The following is a 23,912-nucleotide window of genomic DNA, read 5'->3' on the forward strand; positions in this document are numbered from 1 at the left end:
AAGATCTAGTGTTGAGCACAATTCATCTCCTACACTAATGTAGGGAAGATTTAGTGCCTGGAGCACAATATAGTTCCTACACTAATGTAGGGAAGATTTAGTGTTGAGCATAATTCATCTCCTACATTACTGTAGGGAAGATTTAGTGCTTGTGGCGCTAAATCTCCCCTATAGTAGTGTAGGTTGGTTCCATACAAAATGGCACTAAAAGGGGTTTATTTCCTACACTACTATAGGGGAGATTTAGCGCCACAAGCACTAAATCTTCCCTACAGTAATGTAGGAGATGAATTATGCTCAACACTAAATCTTCCCTACATTAGTGTAGGAACTATATTGTGCTCCAGGCACTAAATCTTCCCTACATTAGTGTAGGAGATGAATTGTGCTCAACACTAGATCTTCCCTACGTTAGTGTAGGAACTATATTGTGCTCCAGGCACTAAATCTTCCCTACATTAGTGTAGGAACTATATTGTGCTCAGGCACTAAATTCTATTGAAGTGATCATAGTGAATTGTTGCTGTTTTAGTTGCAATACTTCAACTGCTTGTACTTTATTTTCCATACAACCTCATAACAGCCTTCTACCTTTGATGCTAAGGCAGTAGTACCCTTTGATTCCTGGTATAACATATTGTAAACATGTGACTATGGGTTATAGTAGTTTACTTAGTTTTAAAAATGAGAGTTTAGTACTTCTTGTAAGTATGCATATTTATCACTATAGCAACTTCTTTGCATATAGGTCTGCTTCTTTCTTGGATACATAATTTAATGTTGCATGGAATCCCATGGTTGATTCTTGCTATGCGTATATACATACAAATATAAATGGAGTTGCACTTATGGACCTTATCCATGATGTCACAAGACACATAAAGGCCAACATAGTTGGGACAGCAGGATTACGGTTACATAGAAACCATTTAAATTAACTAATACAAATTAGCATTTCATGAAATACTAATTACATAATAATACTAATTACATAATAATTGTAATTACTGCAAAATATGAAATGGTTACTAAGGAACGCTCAACTTGCAATATAGTTAAACCCACAAATGCATGAAGAGAAGTATAGCTTGGTTAACGTGTTTTCGAAGAAAACTATTCAGCCCTGGTTTTCATACACATACTAGCTGGACACGCCCTCAATTCCAACTCAAAGTGCTACGCTATTCCTAGTAACTCAGGAAGCTGGTAGTGTAGTTTTGTCATTTTTAAACACCCATAGAACCCACAACAAAACGTTCACAAAGTTTTAGAAAGGTGCCATGCCTAAACTACCTTAGAGCAAGAGCAAAACTTACCTGACTATATAGGCGCTTAATACCGTACACTGGGAAACTTTGACGAAGGGAAACTTTGACGAATCAAAGTGAATTCGTCAAAATTTATTTCGTCAACATAAAATAAGTGCCCAGGTTCTTATTGGTGATTTCAAACAATTCGTCAAAGTTTATTTCGTCAACTTTGCCTAAGAGCAGATTCATCAAAGTTTACCCTCGTCAAAGTTTGCCGGTGTACAGTATAGTTCTTATGCTGCCTCCATTTCTAACACATAGACTGCTTTTGACACAAAACCATTAGCTCACATGGGTGCAGACAGACACACATGTACACGCATGTATGTTTCTTTCTGGAAACAATTATAGTAAACCAGGCGTGCGCCCTTGACAGCCTGCAGTGCCAGTTGCACGCCTGCAAATTGCACGGGGAACAGTAGGGAAGAACAATCACACCTTGGGCCAAGATGGCAAGCTCTAACCAACAGATATGGTAATTATAACAAAAATCATAATCAGTCGAAAGGCACCTAGACATTTTTATTGCAATATGTATCTGCTGGTATAGGCTGTAGCTATAATTGTTTAAATAATTTCTTCCATACATGCATGCATAAAGTTATAGACTTTAGCAAAAAAAATCAAGCAACTTATGAATATAAAGCAGTTGTATCCCAGTAACATATTTTAATTACCACCCAAGTCTGAGACTATGGGTGATAACCTACGATAATACCCTCAAATAAATTCAATTGAGTTATTGCATTAAAACCTTTAGGCAAAATAATCAATATAATCAATATTTTTGATTTAGTCTAGATGCGCCAGTTAGGAAAGAGAGATTTTAACTTCCATTGGTGATGGTTTTCGAGACTTCTTGCTTTGTGATGGAAACGGGGAAAAACATTTAGTCTCAAAACATTGCATCAGGTGTTTTCGCATTTCTTTTTGATCATAACAAAGAGTGGCGGGGTCGTCTCCAAACATTAGTGATACGCAAAATGCAATTGCAAAGCAGCCACAGTCTTTGTTTCCCTTTTGAAGTTGAACTTGTGGAATTTTCACAATCCGGTTCCCATATAATGAATGCAGTTGTTCGGCAAGAGTTGAGTTGATGCTTTTAGGTTGAAGAGAATTGTACAAATAAACTATGTTATCTCTGATGTGCGATAATGCCCAATGCTCACAAAAGTGGTGAAAAAAGAAAGACTTCTCTTCTGCTTCTTTTATCAATTCTGGTTGTGCCACACGAAGTGTGGTTTGTGGGACAGGTATATCAGGAAACTGCTCACGTATCAAGTTACACGTTCCATTCATGTGCCTGTCAGTGAGTGGAGATTCTTCTACCAATAACTTCTTCTCATTGTCTTTCAACTTCAACTCGGGCACCCAATATGACACTGGACTTGGTGGAGAGTCCTCAATTTCAATCAGATCTAGAAGTAATGACAACAATATAATTATTTTATCTTTGTTGCCTTAAAACTAAAAGTAAAAAGTCAAGTGTTTCATTGAATAGAGTACGTAGATATTCGCTGCAATGCCACACTATCTAGCTATATGTTAGTAAGATTTCTTCAGAATACCATATTGCAAAATAACATTGGCGAAATCTTAGTTAGGAAATATTGGTGAAGGAAGTGCTGTGTACAAGGTATTGTAGTTTGCTTATAAGATCTTGTAGTTCTTGTAGCTGTTCTCACTAATATTGGGGAGACAACAAAACGTGAATAAGGAGTAGCGGAACAACGGAATAAGTAAAATTGTATTCAGTGATTTTTTGCTATTATCAAAGTTAAACGTGTTATGCAAATGTGGTCAAAATTACGTATGTAATTAGCTCACCTAAATCTTTATGTGTGCTGTTAGCAGGACTCCTTGATGTTGCTGGTATGTGTCGCTCATCAGAAGATTTATTTCCTTTAAGGCTGAGAGGCTGAGAACAAGATTCTTCGGTTTAGCTGATTTGTGCTTGGCATCACCTGTAGTTGTGCACTCATTTATTACAACTGTTAAGCATAATACATCTATGTTATTTCTTGGGTTAAACTTTCTCTTAGTATCAGGAGGTCCATCGGGATCATCATTTTCTTTGTGATATCTTTTTTGTCTTGCTAGATTTTGCTGACTTGATCTCTTCATGCGGCCATCATTTGACAGATTGTCGTATGTTACAGAGAGCCCTTTCCTTACTGCCATTATCTCCAGAGATTTTGCCATATCTTCTTTGTAGGTAATCATCATTGCTTGTTTTAGTAGTTGTCTGTGCGTGAATTTGCTAAATCGGTTGTATAACTCGACAGCATTCGTGGAACTAGGAAGCTCTTTAATCTGTTTAGGATCCATTGCATTGTAACAGGACGAGAGCATACCTGCAGCAAGTGCACACTTGTAAACATGTGGCGGTGACAAACTGATAGTGAAATGCATACATATGCTAGGATCAAGTTGAGGTAAACACATATCCCTTACAAAGATAAACTTTGGTGTGCTCAACCGAGAGTTCATAATATATAATTACGAACCCTATGGCAGGCTGTATGCTCCTTATACTTCAAGCTGGTATTAGTTGAGACATGCCAAAAGACTAGTCACATATAACGTTGGTTTTGCAGGCCTAGTCACATATGCATTATTTACAGTGTATATGCACGATTCGAAACAAAGTGCTGTTTTGTTTGGCTAAGGTACAGAAGCACAAAGATACAGGATAGACAAAGTTAATGTATACACATGTAAGAGCACAAATAATAAAATTAAAAATTTACAGTGCAGAAGACTCATGTTTATGACTTACGTAGATGATTGGATCGCATCCACCAATCACACCAATGCCTGCATAGTTTCCATTTGTTTAGTTTATGCTCTGATTGGTATCCTTTTAAGATCGTAGATTTAGGCAGAATCTCAATGGCTGATGAGCAACTACTGCCCCTACCATATACAAAATGTTAAATCTTACAAAATATGTGTTACACTTACATTGAAGGGTCTCATAATCAAAACAAACAACATTGAGTAGATATTCCAGTTCTATTGATGCAGCAAATGTAGCATCAACTTCGATAAATTCTGCTTTACTGAAAAGTGTGGCCATGATAGGACTCATAGTTAGCACCCATGTGAAGGAAGGTTTCAGTGAGTAGTCACATACATATTGGTGGCCAAGTGTTGCGTACTCATCCATGTGATCTACAATATTATACACCCATAAACCAAAGCAAAATATACCATATAGGGGGAAAGTTTCAATGGACTAAACTTTGCTGTGAAGGCTGACAAGACATATTCGCGGTAAAAGTTTTGCTGTCCCTCTTCTAAAATAAATTCCATGGGCACTTATGCTTATAACTTTAGGCGCTTGTTATGCATTTCAAGTTTTCGCGCCATGTGCAATGTCTAAGAATATGCCGACGCCTCATTTGCTGACTGTAGACAGCTGCGTATGTGGATATCACGAGTAAAGCTGCATACGTGGCTATCACGAGTAAAGCGCTATATGGGAGCCAGTAATTGGAGAAGATTTGCAATGCGACAGGGAAACAGGTAATCCGAATGATATACGCTGTGAATGTGCTCAAGCGAAGACAGATCGTTGGACACGTGCCCCGCAATATATCTCGAGCATGTTCCGTGTGAAAATAGTAAATTCTTGGTTATAATTTTTTAGCAGGAAAACTTTCGCGGTTTACTGCTAAACCGCAAAAACCACGAAAGTTTAGCGCATTGAAACTTTCCCCCTATGCGGTACTAACATAACTACTTACCAAGACTACCAAATTGCTCTGTGCTGTGTTTGTCATATTCAACACTATCATTCTCAAATGAAAGAATGACCACACCAGGATTTCTTTCTTCTTTGGTCTCTTTTAGCACAGCTGCTCTGATTTTCTTGATCTTTCCTTTGTGAGTTGCTGCAAGTGATCCTGCTGCTGGCATGTATGTTAATCCTTTCCCTAACAAATTTACATTAATGGGATGATTATTTTTACCACATATGAACCTAATGCCATGTAATACCTGTCACTAAATCATGAGTCTTGAGAGTTGGGTCTAGCTTTACAGCATGTTGGATGTCTTCCACTATCTTAGATGGTACTTTTGTTGGACCATGAATATTATGGTTGTGCAAGTTGTTCGACTTCATATCACCAACTCTAACAATTCCAGAAAGCCATCGCCGTTTATCTTCATCTTTTTCTGGCCAAGCATATACAAACTCTACTGGGCATTCTTTGTTGAAAAGAAGCTCCGCTTCAGGATGGTCTGGACAAGGACGATGTTCTCCAGTTGGTATCGTATAGGCACAGTTCTCAACTGAACAACACTTTGTGCCACCGCAAAGTGCGATACGATAGTAGAGAAATTCTTCGTTTCCATTAACAGTAAACTTTACTTTACGTGGTGCTCTTAATTTTCCTTTGCTGATCTGAATATCATTAAAGAGAAAATGCTCATCTTTCTGGGTGTAAAAAGGTAGGGCTGAAATGTCACACACATAGCCCAAACGCTGCAGATGTTCCACTTGAAATATGCCTGGGTATTGGTAATCCTCCGGACTTTCAATGTTGTACCAATTCACACTACTTGACAACAGATTTGTAAGAACCGGCAGAAGATGCGTTCCTTTAGTTTGTCTTGTTTGTGTCACATTTTCATGGGCTGCGGTAGTAGCCGAAATGGCTGGACTCTGTTGTGAATTGATTACAGGAAGCTCAAGCTTTTTAGGTGACTGTATAAATTCTTTACCAGCTTCAGTGACTGTATAACTGTTGAACACCAAATTTGAAACCTTTCCTTCTCCATGTCCCAACTGCATATTCCTATCCAGCAATCCAGAAAACCATGCTTGTCGAATGTGAATGCACCAAGAGATTTCAGGTAAGTGGAATTGAGTTCCAATACCAAGAGATGCCGATGCACCATCTGATTGCACAAGACTCTTGCAGTATCCACGCAAGTATTCGGCAATCTACATAGATGATATACATGAAGTAGAATGTGAACTTCAACAATACCTACCTTCTTTTCACCCATGGCAGGAATTTCCATCACTGTTTGCACAATTGCCATCAATTCTCTCTCACAGTCAACAATCTTCACAGAATCCAACTGAGAGCAAACATCGCAACATTGGCCAGTTACGGTTTTAGTGCTGTTGGCCTCTCCAAAGTATTCAAGTAGCACTTCCCTTTGGCATTTGGTATGAAGATGAGCAAGACAAAACCTATGTAAATGGTATGAAATCTGTAAGTGGAATGATATACTGTATGTTTAACATTGTCCACACATACTATTTCAAGGGTTAATCACACTTAGCAACTGTTGCCTAGCAACCGTTGCCATGGAATTAAAGGCATCCACCTTTGCTAAGCATCTACTGTATTGTTAAGGCTAAGCAATTGTGAGATTTTGTGGTTATCATGATGGTAGGGTACAACATAACACGATTGTCATGTAGGCAAAAATGACAATTGTAGTGTACAAAACAGACAAGGCACAACTACTAGGCAAACTGTGGTCACCACTAAATCAAGACTCACGGTAGTGAGTCGCGCGGCCAGTAAAGCAGAAACGCGTGCCGCAGACAATAAATGACGCGACCACTACGTGAGGATTTTACAAGAACGAATGTTGTCAAATTCGGCCTTCCTGTAATCCACCCGTCACTTACGCTATCCCTCTGAAACTCTGGAGTTGAACTCATCGTGTCACTAGTAACTACCACACAAGCAGTGAAGCAAATCCATGCCGATTGTTACGTGATCGAGGTTGCCGACATCAAAGGGGAAGTTTCATTTTTTTATTATTTTTTTTATCGCATGCGGTTAGACGCAACCGCAGGTGTATGCCTTGCATTCCTTTGTGCATTCCGAACATTGATTGCCCTGCTATCGCTTCAGTATTCACTCAATCACCTCAAGATTCACATCTTCGATTTCACCATACATGATTACCCTACAGTCGTGACTTCAGCACCAAACGAAGTTTCAGTCGTCCTCAGTCGACCTAGAGGCCAAATACAAATCCCAGATTGTTGTTTTCCGCAATACTCGCTTGGCATGTAGGGCAATGTGTCTTTAAACTGTTCTGAAAGTTTCGTTCAGATTGAAACATTTGTTTTCGAGAATGGTAGTTTGAAATTTGAATTTAGTCGCCCCCACGTCATTTGCTCTCTAAGAATTTTACTCGGAATTTAAAGAATGACGCAGAGCACAACTGCGGTCACTGGGTATTGATGAACTGGCGCTCTATGTAGTTAATCAGTACATATAGCCACCAAGAAGTGTGCTGCCATAGATTATAGTCCATAGATATAATCTATGGTGCTGCATAGCTACCATCCTTCGTTTTGAAATTAGTCGCCCCCACGTAATTTGTCCTCTAAGGGCGCGGCTTAAAGAATGACACAAGAGTACAACTGCGGTTACCAGTTGTTGACACAAGCTGTGAGTAATTAGCACATGTAGCTAGCTTAAAAGGAAGTGTGCAAAATCGCCTAATACAATTGTCACTATGCATTATTGCATTTTATAGCACCCCCACACAAAATTACACATGTAATTACAACATACAGAGGAGACACATGAATACCAAACACTTTTCACAACAATAATGTAAGAATTATACAATAATGACTGTAATATAACTGCTATGCAAATGTTTTCCAGTGGCCCGCCATGGTAGCAAGTCTCACATGACGGCATGTATATTCATCCAATCACAATGGGAGTAACGAGTAAGTATGATGACAACAAGTTGGTATGACTCCATTTGTAGAATCCAGATGAGTGGGTGTGGCTCCAGTATGTCTAAACAGTTAACAAACATTCCTGTTATAAATACGTGCTAGAGTTGCAATATAATAGTATAGTATTTAAATGCAATAATACATAGTCTCCATTGCATCACTATCAAACGACACTAAGTGGAGAATATTGTTGCATCTCTAGTATGTACACTCTATCAGTACAACTTATCTTAATGGCCACTAGTATAGAAAGACAACCACTCTTGAAAAGCCAATTCCAATTGAGAATTTATACACTGTTACCTGCTGAATGAGTGAAGGTGGCAATAAATAAGTTCCACCGTAATTTATACACGTGATCTGATCCTGTATAATTATTCTGTCAGTGGATGAGATCCACTTGGCCAGGACAAAATGTGACTCAAGTGCCCTGGATGATCCATACTCAACCAACTTATGACCCAGTAGCACAATGGAACTGAGTATTTATAGAGAATACAATTATATTTATTTCTAAGATGTGTGGATGTGTGGACACATTACAACACATTACATGTACATACAAGACATGCTACGTACTGTTTTAGCATTTCAAGTCACCACATTATACACGTACCAGTCAACAATGCTTCATAGTGCCCATCAGTAAACCTGAAGAATAGTTACGAAAAATAAAAATTCACATAAGTACAATGAAACCTCATTAATATGGCAGGCTGTGGGACCAAAAAATTTGGCCTGAATAACAAGGTGGCCTTATTAATGAGGTCATAAGTAATGCTTAGCTATATTTGGGACCTACTAGAGGTGGCCACTAAGTGAGGTTTCACTGTACATATAGTTCACAATATTGTGAACAATATTAATGGTTAACAATATACACTGAAACCTGCAGGTCACTTCTTGTGGAAGACTGCTCTCTACACAAAATGACACATTCAGAGATTGTATTTAGATGGATGATACAGTAACGCATTGTGACTTCAATACTTGTGATGTGTCACTGCTAGGCAGCAACCATATACACGGCACTGCCACATCACACTTGCTCGCACACACAATTTTGCTAAAGATTTTACAAATTGATAATTAAGGGGTGTGGCAACTAGCTGTTTCGCTCGCGAGACTGTGTGGCAGTTGTTTCCTTTCTGTACAAGTGGCCACCAAGACAGGTCCACTGTGGATAAAAGCCAGGCATTAGATATTTGGTATTTCATGTGTTGAAGACATTCCAGGGCTTCTGGTAGTCTCAAATCTCACCACAGGTTAACTCAGGCAGTGTTGTGGTCACCACTAAACTACTGGAATGCTGTGTTATGTTCATCTTATGCTTGGCTACTATATTGTAGAACTGAAATGGATACTCTGAAAAATATATCCTATGGATAATGACTTCATCACTTTCTTCATCAGGAGCTTATAAGGACCAATAGTGAAACCTTTTACACTTGGGGCTGACAGTCAACTGCCTATGTCTGAAGCAGTGCTTTTGGTGCCCTAACAGATTGGCTGCCCCCTTGCTGCCAGCACTCACTGTCTTATACGCTGTCATACACTAAATCCATCTCTATAGCCAGTTAGAACAGCATGCTTCTTACCTTTTTTTAAGGCCGCATAATGCAGCCACCTCTTTATAAGGCAAGGTTAGAAAATTTTGTCCCTACGGCCTGAATAATGACCAGTTTTCACTGTACTATTAGTGATTAGTGATCATGGGGGATTATTTTATTAAGATACTAAGATATACAAACGCTACAACCTCTAAATATAGCAGTAAATTTTTTACCCTGGTCCAATGTCTCGTAATAATCGTGACTTTGTGAGAGACTCTACTGTGACAAATACATGTTTATCATGATATGTGCTAATCGCCTTTTTACAGTTAAGTTTTACAACACAAATACATGTATAGTTAAACTCACCAATTGCGACTAAATCACTTCAACACGAAAAGACAAGTAATGAGACAACCTTGGAGACAACAGCCACACAAGCCTATTCTGGTGCGTTTATTTAGTAGTAATATAAATTTTAAAGGCTTTTATTTACAACAGGACATAATTACGCGCCCCTCTATTGTCTCTGTACATACTTGCCTTTTCTTTACTATTCTCATTTCATTTCACAAGATCTCTTGGCAGGGGCGTAGCTTCTTCACTTGAATTAGTCAATGCTTGAAGTAGATCGAGATACTCTAATAGAACAGTCACATTTCTACAAGTGCCATATTTTTATATTGTAAAGTCTGTAAGTAGCTAGTAATTTAAACTATACAATCCAATGCTAAGCAGAAGTTGTAACTATGCTAAATATTGATTGCTGTGTTACAGCTGTTTTGTGACTGCTTTAATAGAGTATCTTGATCGTTTCAATGCAGTACAAGATGAAAGGCAAAGTGTTGTTAAGGATTTACTAGTTAAAATGGGTGTTAGTTGACTGCAGTTGCATGCCACTAACAGGGCCGTCCAGAGAAATTAGAGGGCCCAGGGAAAAGAGTTAAAGAGGGACCCAGGGGCAAGGAAGGGTCTAGATCCTGACTGCTCTATTAGAGTATATCGATCTTTCTTTAAACAGGTATTCAAGTGGCCCCTTTCGGGCTGTGGTAGGGGGCAAAATACCCCAGTTACCCCCAATGTGGGCGGCCCTGGCCACTAAAATTACAGATATATTTTAATATTCTGTCACTGTAATCTGGGGTTTCTGTCAAAACCATGGAAACTCACCTACTGTTATCAACAGTGCATTGCTTATTCTAACAAAAGTATTGAAATCCCATCCAAAAACAGCTTATAGCTGTAAAAAAAGTGCGCGTCCAAGTAAAGCAGAATTAACTGCGACAAAAAGTAATGATATCATAATGCGGCCATGTGCGAGGCGTGCAAGTTGTAAAATTAATATTAGCTAATCAGATAATACAATGTTATTGTTAAAGTGTTAATGAGAACTATGTGATGCTGCTAGTTTTTAAGTGTGTGAGCATCTTCATAAATGCCACATAAATTTAATTCTCAATAAAGCAATGTGTATAGATTCTCTGATAGTAATAAATAGTTTGAGTTTGGCCGCCTTTCCTGTATACAGCAATGCTACGAACAAAGGAAAGGTGGCCAAAGTCAAACTATTTATTACTATCAGAGAATCTATACACATTGCTTTATTGAGAATTAAATTTATGTGGCATTTATGAAGATGCTCACACACTTAAAAACTAGCAGCGTCACATAGTTCTCATTAACACTTTAACAATAACATTGTATTATCTGATTAGCTAATATTAATTTTACAACTTGCACACCTCGCACATGGCCGCAGTATGATATCATTACTTTTTGTCGCAGTTAACTCTGCTTTACTTGGACGCGCACTTTTTTTACAGCTATAAGCTGTTTTTGGATGGGATACAATATACACATAGTTGGAATCAAAAAATAGAATTTATAGAATTGAGTGATCTTGCTATATAGTTACAGTATTTGTTTTGTAGAATTATTTAATGATATACAATGCCTTCAGTGTTTGTTCCAGATTTTGGAGAGCTAAACACCACACTAAAGACATCTTGATTAATCTCACAATCTAAACAATTGCTTACCCCTACATCTATCACTACATCTAAAATTAATATTTTAGCAGCGCAACTGCATTTTACAGTAGCAATTAAGTGTGCTATACTAATAATACAGCATACTTCACAGTTAATATCTGTTCTATGACCAACGATAAACCATTATTCTGACAAAACGTGAAACAGTTTGAGTCACCTAAATAAGCACTTCACTAAAATGACTAGAGGTACTTTATTACAGTTTAAGCACCATTTACTTAGTTGCACAAGATTTAACCTCACCACCCAAGGCTTTTTTATGTAAAGAAGGTGTGTACTTTAATCAGTTTGATACATTCAGATGATTCATATTATGCATGTGTACACATATTTACCAATCCACGTACTTCCAAAAGTGTGAAATTGTGCCAAATTGTTGAAATTGAAACCGGATTTCCCAATGTTGTTCTTCTGTCGACCTGTGCTTACACCAGTACACTGCATGCTGCAAATTTGCTTCACTGAACAGAACAATTCCTAGTGCATGGGTTTAAGATGAGCACAATAATCAACTACGTACAGTATTAGCATTTACCATTAACGTGTCGGCCATCTCTTCCAGCCCTGCCCAGTTCTTGTACAAGTTCCTCCAGTGTCGCAGGACATCCGATTCTTATAACAAGATCCACATTGGGTACATCAACTCCCATTCCAAAGGCTGTCGTACATACCATCACCTACAAAACATAGGCAATGTATGCACATGCATGCACTTATTTGCTTTATCTGACCTGAATGTTTGAGTGACCTGGACACCAGTTTTCAACTGTCTTTACTTTGTCGTGGCTGGACATACCCTTCCCATGATAAGCAAACTGTTGATTCCTTTTTCTCTCAATGCTATTGCCAGAGGTGCCACATCCTTAACAAAATCAGTGTAAACAATGACCCTTTGGTGTTGTATAAGATCAAACAGATAATCTGTTAGCACAGAATAGTAGGAAGTAGTACCTGGGGGGGGGGGGGGGGGGGGGGGGGGTAAAATAATGCATTACATGGTTAATCAATAACTGCAAACCATTTTTGGGCAATTTTGTTAGCTCCATTGCATGAAAAGTAATGTTAGGTTTGTTTACACTGGAAACGTCTAGTACTGGATCTTGCAACATATCTTGCAGCTGCTCTTTGATGAAAGGAGTGGCTGTGGCTGTCAGTGCCATAATAGGCACAGCTGGAAAGTGATCCTTCACATTCACTATATACCCATATTGTGGTCTATACGACAGATATACACATACATATGAGCATTTATTGTAACTTCAAACACATAAATAACAAGGTTGCACTGTGGTTACTATCTGGGGCGGCTATTGTGTGAGCCATGGCTATTAACTGGTAAAATACGGTAGTTTGAAAACACACTAACCAAGCTACTGTAATATCACCTGAGAAGATTTATATTTCTAGCATTCAATTTATTGGGTGTAGTTTACATTATTCACACATACATTAATGACCCTGCAGAGTGTACAGTACGAGACCAAATTTTGGTGGGAGAAAAATTTGGCGAATGCTCGATTAGTAATAATTGGTGGATAATATATTGGCGAATTTGGTAGTGCTGTATATATATATTCTCTATTTTTTATTTAATTGGACAAGAAAATTTTGGCGAATTGAATAAAATTCAACAAATTGGCCAAAATTTTGTCTCATGCGGTAGTCCTGTGTTAATGTGTATGCAGGAGGAACTGTGGAGCATTCAGTGCATAGCCCATGTACATCAACGTTGAAACCGGGTCACTACTGCTGACCCGGATGACCCACTGACCCGGATAGCAATCTGGGTCAGACCTGGATGTGACCCGCATTGACCCGGATGTGACCCGGATTAATTAAAGCCGAGACGTGTTTCGGCTAGTCTCGGGTGAGCGAACGAGTCTACATTTTGAGCGTTCGATTCATGTTGAGTAAATATTGCAACTTCAGCCTAGCTGTAGGTTGAAGACCAAAAAAAAAAAAAATAAGGTCTTCACCTACTGACAATAGCTACCCCTCACCATAGATACCCTCAGTTTCGTGCTAAATACTGCACTTACTAACAAATAGGCGTGGCTGAGCATATGTTGGTAATGCGATAAGTAGGCGTGGCTCACGAAAGAGCTACGCGATAGCGTTTATAAGTTCCACGTTGTCAAACGAACAATTTCGTTTCTAACGTGATCCAATCCGGGTCAGACCCGGATAAATTGTAAACCGGGTCAGACCCGGATGACCCGGAGAAAATGTGACCCGGATGACCCGGATGACCCGACCCGGTTTCAACGCTGATGTACATGCATGTACACACATACATACATGTACTTACCTGAAAGTTTTCCAACTGATAATCAGATGAGCTTCATCAATGGCCACCATACTTAGCTTGCTATCTCTGAATAAATTCAAGAAAATTTCTCGAGGTTGCTGATTTGCGCTGTTGTAAAATGATTCAGGTGTTGTGTAAATGATTCTGTATTCTCCATTTAGTATTGCTGGAGTTACGTCACCTTTCTGAGCTGAGCCAAGAAAAGTAGCACTGATCCCTTTGTCTGTCAACTTGTTTACTTGATCAGAGAAATAACAACGGCTGTTTTGCCATCATGCAATGGTGGAATGCAGAAACACAGGCTTTTCCCACTGCCTGTGGGCTGTATGATAAGACTGTCTCTTCTCATCAAAGTGGCTACAATAGCATTCATTTGCCATGGATGCAAGTTTGCTAATCCAAACTTTTGTGCTGCCAGACCACTAATTATTGTGTTTTGGAATTCAGGGACTTTATCAGTAGCTGTAATTACAATAATAATAATAATGATGAGAGCTACGTATTCAATACTTGTGTGTACCTTTACACAAGTCCACCTGAGAACTACTCAGTACAATAGAACTAGTTGAGTGATGTTTCCTAGTAGGATGCTTATGTCGGACATCGGCACATGGTGCACAGTAATAATGTGCACATTGTTTACAGAATACTTCTGCCAATTCACCACAGTTTTCACATTCTGTATCTACAGAAGTTGTTATATTACATGCATAATACTGTAGGTATTTGAATTCTCACTTCTTGTGCTGAAATTCTCTTCTGTGGTTGTGAGCTGCCTTGAATATTGGTCACTTACAAATGCGCTGGCCTCTTCAATATCTGAACATTCCATTTTATCACTAGCATACAGGCTTGTAGCATAGAGGCTACTATTTTCTTCATTGTCAATCTCCATCATTGTTTAATATTCATAAGCAGCATGAAGCTGCACGCTAGCAACTGACCAAGGTAGGAGACTGAGTAGCAATGTACTACCTGCTTGTAGTACAACTGGATAGTGGACTGGTATTACCAATTGTAAAATACCAACACCTTTCAAGCAGTAAACAGGACACAGAGAAATATTTTTAGCTAATACCAACACCTTTCTCTGCCAGACATGTCAACTAGCATTCAAGGAGTAAACAGGACACAGAGAAATATTTTTAGCTCTAAACAAGGTGGAGTGTTAATAATGAAGTATTATTTTATGAAGTATTATTTTATGCCTACAACAATGTAGGGAATAATTAGTGCTTCTTTGAACAATATTTTGCCTACTACATTGTAGGGAACATTTAGTGCACCTTAGCACTAAATCTTTCCTACATATAAGGGCAAGAAATAATATTTGAGTATAGTGCTGCATCCCACATGTATTATAGGGGAGATTTAGTGCTCAGTGGCACTAAATCTTGCCCATATATATAGGAACAAAAGTACATTTAGTGCCATTTTATCTGGACCCGGTGTCCACATTTCAGGGTATATGGGGGTACAAGAGGCAGCTACTGTACTGCATGGATACCACATGTGATGCCCCAAATAAGGCATAACTTCCCATTATTTCTTGAAAATAAGTTAAGTGAGCTAGATGATAGTGGAACAGGTGTGAAGAATCTAAACACCAGGCAGTTAATAAGCATAGATGAAGAACACACATATGCTATTCACTGTATAGTGAGTGTTTTGTAACATACTCTGCAAGTATATAGCAAGTACTAGTTATTGAGCTTACATTTGATGATCTACATACATGTACATTAACTTCTTTATGTATAAAACTCAAATTCTATCTTTAGTACCAATGTTATTAATTAATTAAAAGTAGTTTAGTGTACGAGTAGTGTTATACTGGGCAATTCGGCGAGACCTATATAGTCCACCGGGAAATTCAGCAGTGAATGGGTTAATTAATTTTTACCCATTCACTGCTGAATTTCCCAGTGGACTATATAGGTCTCGCCGAATTGCCCAGTATAACACTACTCATACACTAAACTACTTAGTAACCACCCCTCGAAATATTTGCTATAGATTTACAGACTTGGTTATATTGTTTATGTTTACACAACACAAACCGCAAAGTAATTACAACACAACAAAGATGAAAAATGATACAAACAGCACATACAAACAGTTGGGTACAAACAAAGGATCTACATATTACTAACAGTCTATTAAACAGTTCTACATCGTTGGCTTACTGAGCGATGGTCTCCCTGGCTGGTTTTATCGAGATTTAGCTCAACAACCTTATTACGCATGCGTATACGCACTCGTGCACATCTCGCCACATTCTTGAAAAACCATCAACTGTCTTCTACGGCTATTGTAGCACATCAGAAATGATTCAGAGTATTCAAAAACACTACTGCCAACTCGAAGAAACACTTAACTCGACTCTGTTTACAAGAAAAGTTTTACCGGATTACATAACAAACCCGCAATAGTGCACGAAGGATCCGGTTGTCCCAGAAATGAGACCTCTATGGGTGTGTGCGTTTCAGCATAGGTGTGTCATGCTAAACGCACAATGCCAGTGTAAACATGTCGAAATTGTATTCAGCGAGTGTTTTATTAGAGCGATCCGCCATATGGTGGTTGCCACCGTGAATGGGTTAACATTTTATAATACTGCACCTGATAAATTGTTTGCACTTCACGGATTTTAGCTGGAGAAAGGGTGTATTAACTGAGCTTTTCCACATCAGCAAAACCAAAAAGTGGCAAATCATTATCACAGAGACACTTGATTCTATCATAATGATTTAGAAGCATTAGGAAAAGGCCAGAATTAAATTTCCCACCAGAAAACTGTGTTTGTTCTCTCAAGTCTAAAAGTCATTATAGTATGGCTTAAGCTGAAACAAACATTTTTAAAAAATAAGCAGACTAAAGAAAGTCAAGAGAGCAAATGTGACTGGGCCTGTGAATATAGGGCATGTGAGCACATAAAATTTGCCTATTTTTCAAACTTTAATCGCCCATAGCTTTATGTACAAATGTGCTATAGCTTTGAAAATTTAAGTAGATTTTAAGTGGCTTTATAATACAAGTAGCAGAATGCAAATATTTTACTCCAGTACTGAGATACGTCGTGTTGTGTGACAGGGTGTAGTTTGTGCCCGCAGGGCCTATGACAGTTATTGAGACATACATAACTACAGTATGCATAATGATGCCTTCAGGGGTTTATGGGGCTATTTAATTATTCAGTTTTTTTTTCTGACATTAATAGTAATACCTCAGATTTGTTAAAATGGTCAGGTTATCAAACAATTTTGGGTAAAACTAAAACCCACAGAAGCTATTTTGTGAAATTAGTATGGTTGCTATGCAGCTAATTAAACTTTGGTTGCTATGGCAAAATTCCCAAGGCTGGCACCTGTCCAGCAGGTGGAATATTGTTTTAGGTATACAGGACATCCAAAAGTGCATTAAAATAAACTTTAGAAAATGTTATGCATAATATGCTTTGATTGAGGTCTTTAAAGTCCACTAAGAGACCTGCTAGCAGGTTCTTAAAATGGTTAGAAACCTACTAGCAGGTTCTTAAAATGGTTAGAAACCTGCTAGCAGAAAAGACCTCAAGCATCACAAATCTCACTTTCGATCATTGCTTTGCAATGCTCCCTCCAAGCATAATCAGGCTGATAGCCTGCAGTGGGTGACCACCGGACCAATATGGACCACCCAGGCCAACATGTGGTTAACCACTCTGTTCATTTTATAGGCATACCTAAAAGAATTTGAATATGGGAGATACAATCTAGCATTGTACGTACGTTTGTCATGATGAACGGAGAAATCCAAAAATATCATGGAAAATTCTGTTAAGCGCCCATCTGTCTCTAGAGTGTTTTATGGCTGTTTTCGTTGTTTATTGAACTATGGATGAACTTTACCAAGACCTAACTAGGTAAGCTTCCTTGTAGAACGTTATTTTTCGCTACGTGTAATGTGGGTTTGGTCCATATTAGAAACCGTGCCTGTTCTTCGTGCTGGCTGTGGCGCCACTGAAGGCACAATTTGTGACAACTCGTTCCCATCGTATATATCCACACAAAATGCTTCTTTGACACACGTGTTCTTTACACTACTGTGACGCCATAGGCACTGGCTACCGCTAACCTGGCTCGACATTATCAATCACTGTTGTTTACCAGCTGTGCCAGATCCAATTAGTCTAACTTGCGAAAGGAAGCGGCGTGAGCTTCAATTTTTTTCAACACTTCAACAAAAACATGTTCAGTCTTCCGTGATTATTTAACATGGCAAAACAATTTCAGTACGACATATAACCCAATCCCACAATGACTCCACCTATATGCCCATATATATATAATGCATACATCTTCTAAGTCAATTAGAGACCACACCCTCGGATCTTTGCGTATTTTAAAAACCTTGCTTCGCTCGGTTTTTAAAATCCATGAAGATCCTCATGCTAGGTCTCTAACCTACACATAGACCATTTTGCAAACTTCACCGTGCTGTCTGCCAGACTATAATAGTTTTTTATTCATAAAGTTTATCACGTAATTGTGACACAGGTTGGGTTTTGTGTCATATCTCAATGACCTTTATCTGGATTCCTTTCAAACCACAAAAAGGCACTCCTACGATAGTTACTCCATCTACATAGCAATTTTCATCTCATTCCTTGAAGGGGTTTACCCTGTGGGCGTGACCTTATTTTACGTGCATAATTGGTCATAACTCTGTGAATCTTTATCGGATTCCTACCAAACTTGGTACTGAGATCCACTGTAATTAGCCCTTGAAGTGTGCCAAAGTTCAGCCGAAGTGGAGCATGCATTTGTGTTTTATGGTGGATTTTGCAGTGTACGAAAAGAAGTAGGAGGAAAAAACGAAGAAAGAAAAAAAACGAAACTTTGGCCGCTCGTATCTCGGAAATGTCTGGGGTGATTTTCTTCAAATTTGGTATGTTGACTCCCCTACCTGGGTGGCACTTCTGTAGCACATTTGGTTCCAATTGGATAAAGGATCACAGAGCTACATAGGTGTGAAAATTGTGTTTGCTTTCTTCCTGTTAATATACTCACGATGTGGTGTGCCGGCTTCTTGGGCTACGCGACACACAACAGTGTGTCTTGATATGGAAAGGCTATAGGACAAGCCCGTCATGACAATAGGTAGGGACACAATAATCTAGTTGTGAATAGGCTGGCTAATAAGCACAGAAATAGCAAGAGTGAATAAATTACACCGGCTATAAGTTACCATGCACAAGAGACATGTGCAAAACAGTAACATGTTGTACACATAACCCACGCTCACAAACCATTTACACTTGTTAGCACAGTACAAACATGTACAGTATAAAACATGGGCACAGAATGCAAACTGAAATTTCCAAACAACTAATTAAAATGCTTACACTGTTATACACACACAAGCCACACACATACTATAGAGTAAACATGTACAATTTAAGACATACAACGTACATACAAAAATGCACAGTGAAAAAGCCCAAACAAGTGACCAAAGAAGCTTACCAGGATCAAACCAGCATTGGAATATCGGCAGCCACTACTGCTTGACAATTGGAAATAGACTGGATGTAACTAACTTCTTCAGCCTTACCCAATGACAAAACTAGACTTGGCTTTCAAATATGGTAGCAATGTAATACTTGGTCAGCCCAAAGCGACAGGTTCGAACCAGTGTTCCGACAATTAGAAATAGACGGATTGCCACTAGCTACTTCCGGTGATCCTGCTTTTGGTGGCTTGCATTGTTGGAGTGGAAATAATGGGAACTGGAATGGCTTGAGATGATATGCTGGGGAACCACTACCAGGTTGCTTGGTAAGGAGGTCAAAGGTCAAACCATAGAACTCATGTTTTCTAACTTGAGGTGCCAGTATGTGTCCACTTGGTGAGACATTAATTCACCTACTTCATCCAGTAAAAACAACACACATGCTAGAATAGTGCAAATACGTACAGTAAAACATGCATAAAACACATAGATCATGAAACACTCATACAACAGAAATGCACAAACGAGTAAGTAAACTGCTGGAAGTAGCATTGGAGTATCAGGGGCTGTTTGTGGACAAACTGACAATCAAAAGGTGTGCATTTCTGGCGGAGACTTGCGTAGTCGGAGGCCACGCCAAAGACGCTGCTAGTGGACCCGGTTAATAGAGGCTGAAGGTTGCAAACCACGGAACTCGTCTTGGTGAGGCAAAGGTGGAGTCCTGCAAGGTTGTACCTGGGAATGTGGATGAGTTGAGTCGGGACGAATAGATTGATCGAGGTCTGAGGTCACTTCTGTGGGGAACGGCGAGGAATGATGGAGGAGGTACCGTGCTTGTTTCCTAGGAACACGGAGCACTGCTGCCAGTCTTATGGCCTAAGTCTTGAGAGCTTTCGTAAGCTGCAACTCACAGTTTAAAAGAATAAATTATGAAAGTACGCATGCATTTAGATTCTGTCTAATACGCACTTGTGACAATTAGAATGATAATTGAATGAAGGGCACCCGCACAGTTCACTTCCATCATTAACCTCATGTAAATTCTTTAAACTCCATTTAAGAAGCCTAAACTAGAGGGTTTTCCACACAGGCCAGAGTTGGCCGACGATGCTATCAACAGTGTTTTCATTTTGTACACCTGCTAAGTGTAGGAAGTTCAGTGAGGCCAGAGCAAATAAGACTGAGCATCGTGCCATAATAGATGAGCTGTTACCTGGTCCTAGCGGCTTGAGCAGTCCAAATCCCTCTACAAAGAATACGGAAGTTAAGTATGGTGAGAAAAACTAATTAATGCTTAGTGTTTATCATCCTGTTTAATCTGACACCTCAAATTTTATCTCGGACAAAACCAGTGTTTGTCAATATATACTCTGAGCCAGTACCAGTAATGGATGTTGGCATGCAAGCTGACATGTTCTTGAGTGCTTCTTCCCTCATCCCACCGGTGTCACCTGCAGAGGCCACTTTTAGTTTTGGTGATGATGATTATGATGCAATGTAAGACATCCTTGTATTATTACGTGTATGCCAACTATTGACATTTTAGGGCACAAAAGCAAGATGAGTTGTACCATCCGGATGACAGTGTGAGAAAGACCGTGCATTTAGGAGAATGATGATGGCATAGCTTGGACAGAAAATTCATAGTTTTCAAGTCTCAACTGCTAACTTTGTTTCACTGGTGCCATAGTTGTAGTCTAGCAGTAGAGTTAAAAACTTCCACTGTAGGTACAATCTAAACCAAACAGCCAAGCTGTAAAAAAAGGAGTGTGGCCCCCAAAAAGGCCAGCGTGAAAAAGATGTGAAATCCAAGGTAACGGCCAAGAAATGGCTATGATGGTAGGTTAATGGAAAATTTTTAATTACAACAATTCAGGTATATTTGGTCCTGAATTATCGTAATTAAAAATTTGCCATTAACCTACCATCATAGCCATTTTTTGGCTGCCACCTTGGATTTCACATCTTTTTCACCCTGGCCTTTTTGGGGGCCGCACTCTTTTTGAAGCTTGGCTGTTTTGGTTTAGATATCACTTCATTTTGTATTGCAAGCCACTAAACCGGCCATAAACTGGCATGGTGCTTCCCTTTTAACTTGTTTTTTTTCTTTACTGCAGGAATTGTGGAACAAAAGAAGCAATTGTGTGTATAGCTTTTTGTCTGATTAAATATGGTGTATTTAACACTGAATGATTGTCACATACTGCAGGTAATAAGGTGACTTCTTATACATAACTGAACTGTAGCTGAAACTCTCATTGTTTGTAGCTGAACTCTTTTCAGGGTGACTTGTTTCTGGCTGAACTCTCTACATGGTGATTTGTTTCCAGCACGTATTTCTACAGGTGATTTGTTTGTAGCTGATCTCTATAGGGTAACTTGTATCTAGCTGATATCTCTACAGGGTGATTTGTTTGTAGCTGATCTCTCTACAGGGTGACTTGTTTCTAGCTGAACTCTCTACTGGGCGACTTATTCCTAACTGATCTTTCTACATGGTGATTTGTTTCCAGCGTGAAGTTGATCTCTATAGGGTAACTTGTATTTAGCTGTTATCTCTACAGGGTGACTTGTTTCTAGCTGATCTCTCTACAGGGTGATTTGTTTGTAGCTGATCTCAATATGGGTTACTTGTTTCTCTTCAGGGTGACTGCTCTATTAGGATGACTGCTCTATTGCTCTATTAGAGTATCTCGATCTTGCACTTGTTACATTAAGTTGGATTTCGTGTTGTAACTTTGTGGCTTTAAGTCTGATTCTTCTACACCATTGAAGAGTTTTTCTATGATGATTACTCCATCTGTACAGTGATTTTCAAAGCATTGCTCCAAGCAATTCTTCTGGTAGGTGTGACAAGTAGTCGTTTTTTTTTTATCAATTAATCTCTATTATGTAATTGTTACACACTGTTAGTTTTTCGTTTTATCTTTGTGGGTTTTTGCTTGATTTCTTTTAAAACCACAAAAGGTTTGAAGTTCAATAGTTAACCTATTCACCCAGTGATTTTCAGCTTCTTCCCATAAGTGGTTTACCAGGTAGGCTTGACAACATATTGGTGTTATTTTTCGTGAATAATCGCTAATAACTTCTTGACTGTTTATTGTATTCCAGCCAAACTTGGTACCAAGATGCGCCTTTATACCCCCCTCTTTGTGCCAAATTTCAAGGCAATATGGCGTGTGCATTTTATGGCAGTTTTTGTAAGTGTGCAAAAAGAGGAAGAAAAATAAGAAGACGAAGAAGAAGAAAATGAAGAAACTAAACCAATTTTTGAAGTCACATTCCGAGAACGCTTGAAGCGATTTCGCTCAAATTTGGTATGTGGAGTATTGAAGTTGGTGGGCATGTCCTCAGCAAATTCGTCTTGCTTCATAAAGGCAGCACAGAGCTATGCAGGTGCGAAAATCGCATTTTCTTTCTTCCTGTCAATATACTTGCAGGTGTTGCACGCTGGCTTCTTGACCGCACGACACACTACTGTGTGTCTTGATGCTGGTATGTAGTTGAAGGTATGTGCCCTGATGGACACATACTACACTGACAGTCACAACCAATAGTAAATCATACCCCAGCTGGTAACCTGCTGTTTGCTGCAGCTACTTCTCACCTTCACGAGCATTGCTAATTTGACAAATGTGTTAAATTTAGCAAAGTTTTGTGAAAAGCAATATTATGACTTTCGGAAGAAGTATGTGTATCCTGTTGTGCACACCACCTACACAAGGCAACGGCGGGAGGCCGTAGTTGAATACTTAAGAGGGAGAGCCAGCTACACCGGTCTGGTGATGGTTGTTGTGACAGTCCTGGTTATAGTGCTAAATATTGCGTGTATACCCTCATGGACTACAGTCTACTGCAGTGTACTGACACTGGTAGTTCAGTAGCTATGGTAAAAGAAGGATTGCAACAGTACCTTGATAAGTTGATGGTACAGCATGTCAATATCTCTACTATAGCTACAGACAGGCACACTGGTGTAGCATCCCTGATGAAAACTGATTATCCCCATATTGACCATCAATATGATGTGTAGCACATGGCTAAAAATGTCGCAAAGAAATTAGGTAAGAAGGTCAAGACAAAGCATTGTGGTCAGCTCTTCCCATGGATCCAATCTATTTCTAACCACCCGTGGTCGTCTGTGCAAACATGTAATGGTGATGTACAATTACTCATGGAGAAATGGAAATCATTGTACAACATATATCCAATGTCCACGAGTGGGACAGTGATCCTAATGCATTGTTCCCAAAATGTGTGCATCCAACACTGTCTCCAGAAGAGGAGCGTAGCAACCCAGAAGTGTTGCACACAATGTTTTACGTAAGGTAGTACTACAGAGATACACTGCTGCGGGACATTAAAAAGTTAACCGGTTTCCATCATACCAGCTCGCTGGAAGTCTTCCATTCCTCATTGCTGAATACTGTCCTAAACAGCAGCATTTTTGGTATAATGGAATGTGAG

At 39.1% G+C, this 23,912-nt stretch overlaps 1 protein-coding gene and 1 long non-coding RNA gene across 2 annotated transcripts in view; one reads left to right on the plus strand and one right to left on the minus strand.

Annotated features, from left to right (window-relative positions):
• The window catches only part of LOC136267014 (receptor-type tyrosine-protein phosphatase S-like), a 138,841-nt gene that overhangs the window by 35,841 nt on the left and 79,088 nt on the right, over positions 1-23,912 (plus strand). The gene's annotated exons all lie outside the window — the stretch shown is intronic.
• Positions 7,788-10,432, minus strand: LOC136267068 (uncharacterized). The gene is made up of 3 exons (XR_010706491.1): positions 9,966-10,432; positions 8,623-8,694; positions 7,788-8,104 (listed from the first exon to the last, which is right to left on the minus strand). It is a non-coding gene; the product is annotated as an uncharacterized lncRNA (long non-coding RNA).

Source organism: Dysidea avara, chromosome 9 (assembly GCF_963678975.1).
Source record: "Dysidea avara chromosome 9, odDysAvar1.4, whole genome shotgun sequence".
NCBI lineage: Eukaryota > Metazoa > Porifera > Demospongiae > Dictyoceratida > Dysideidae > Dysidea > Dysidea avara.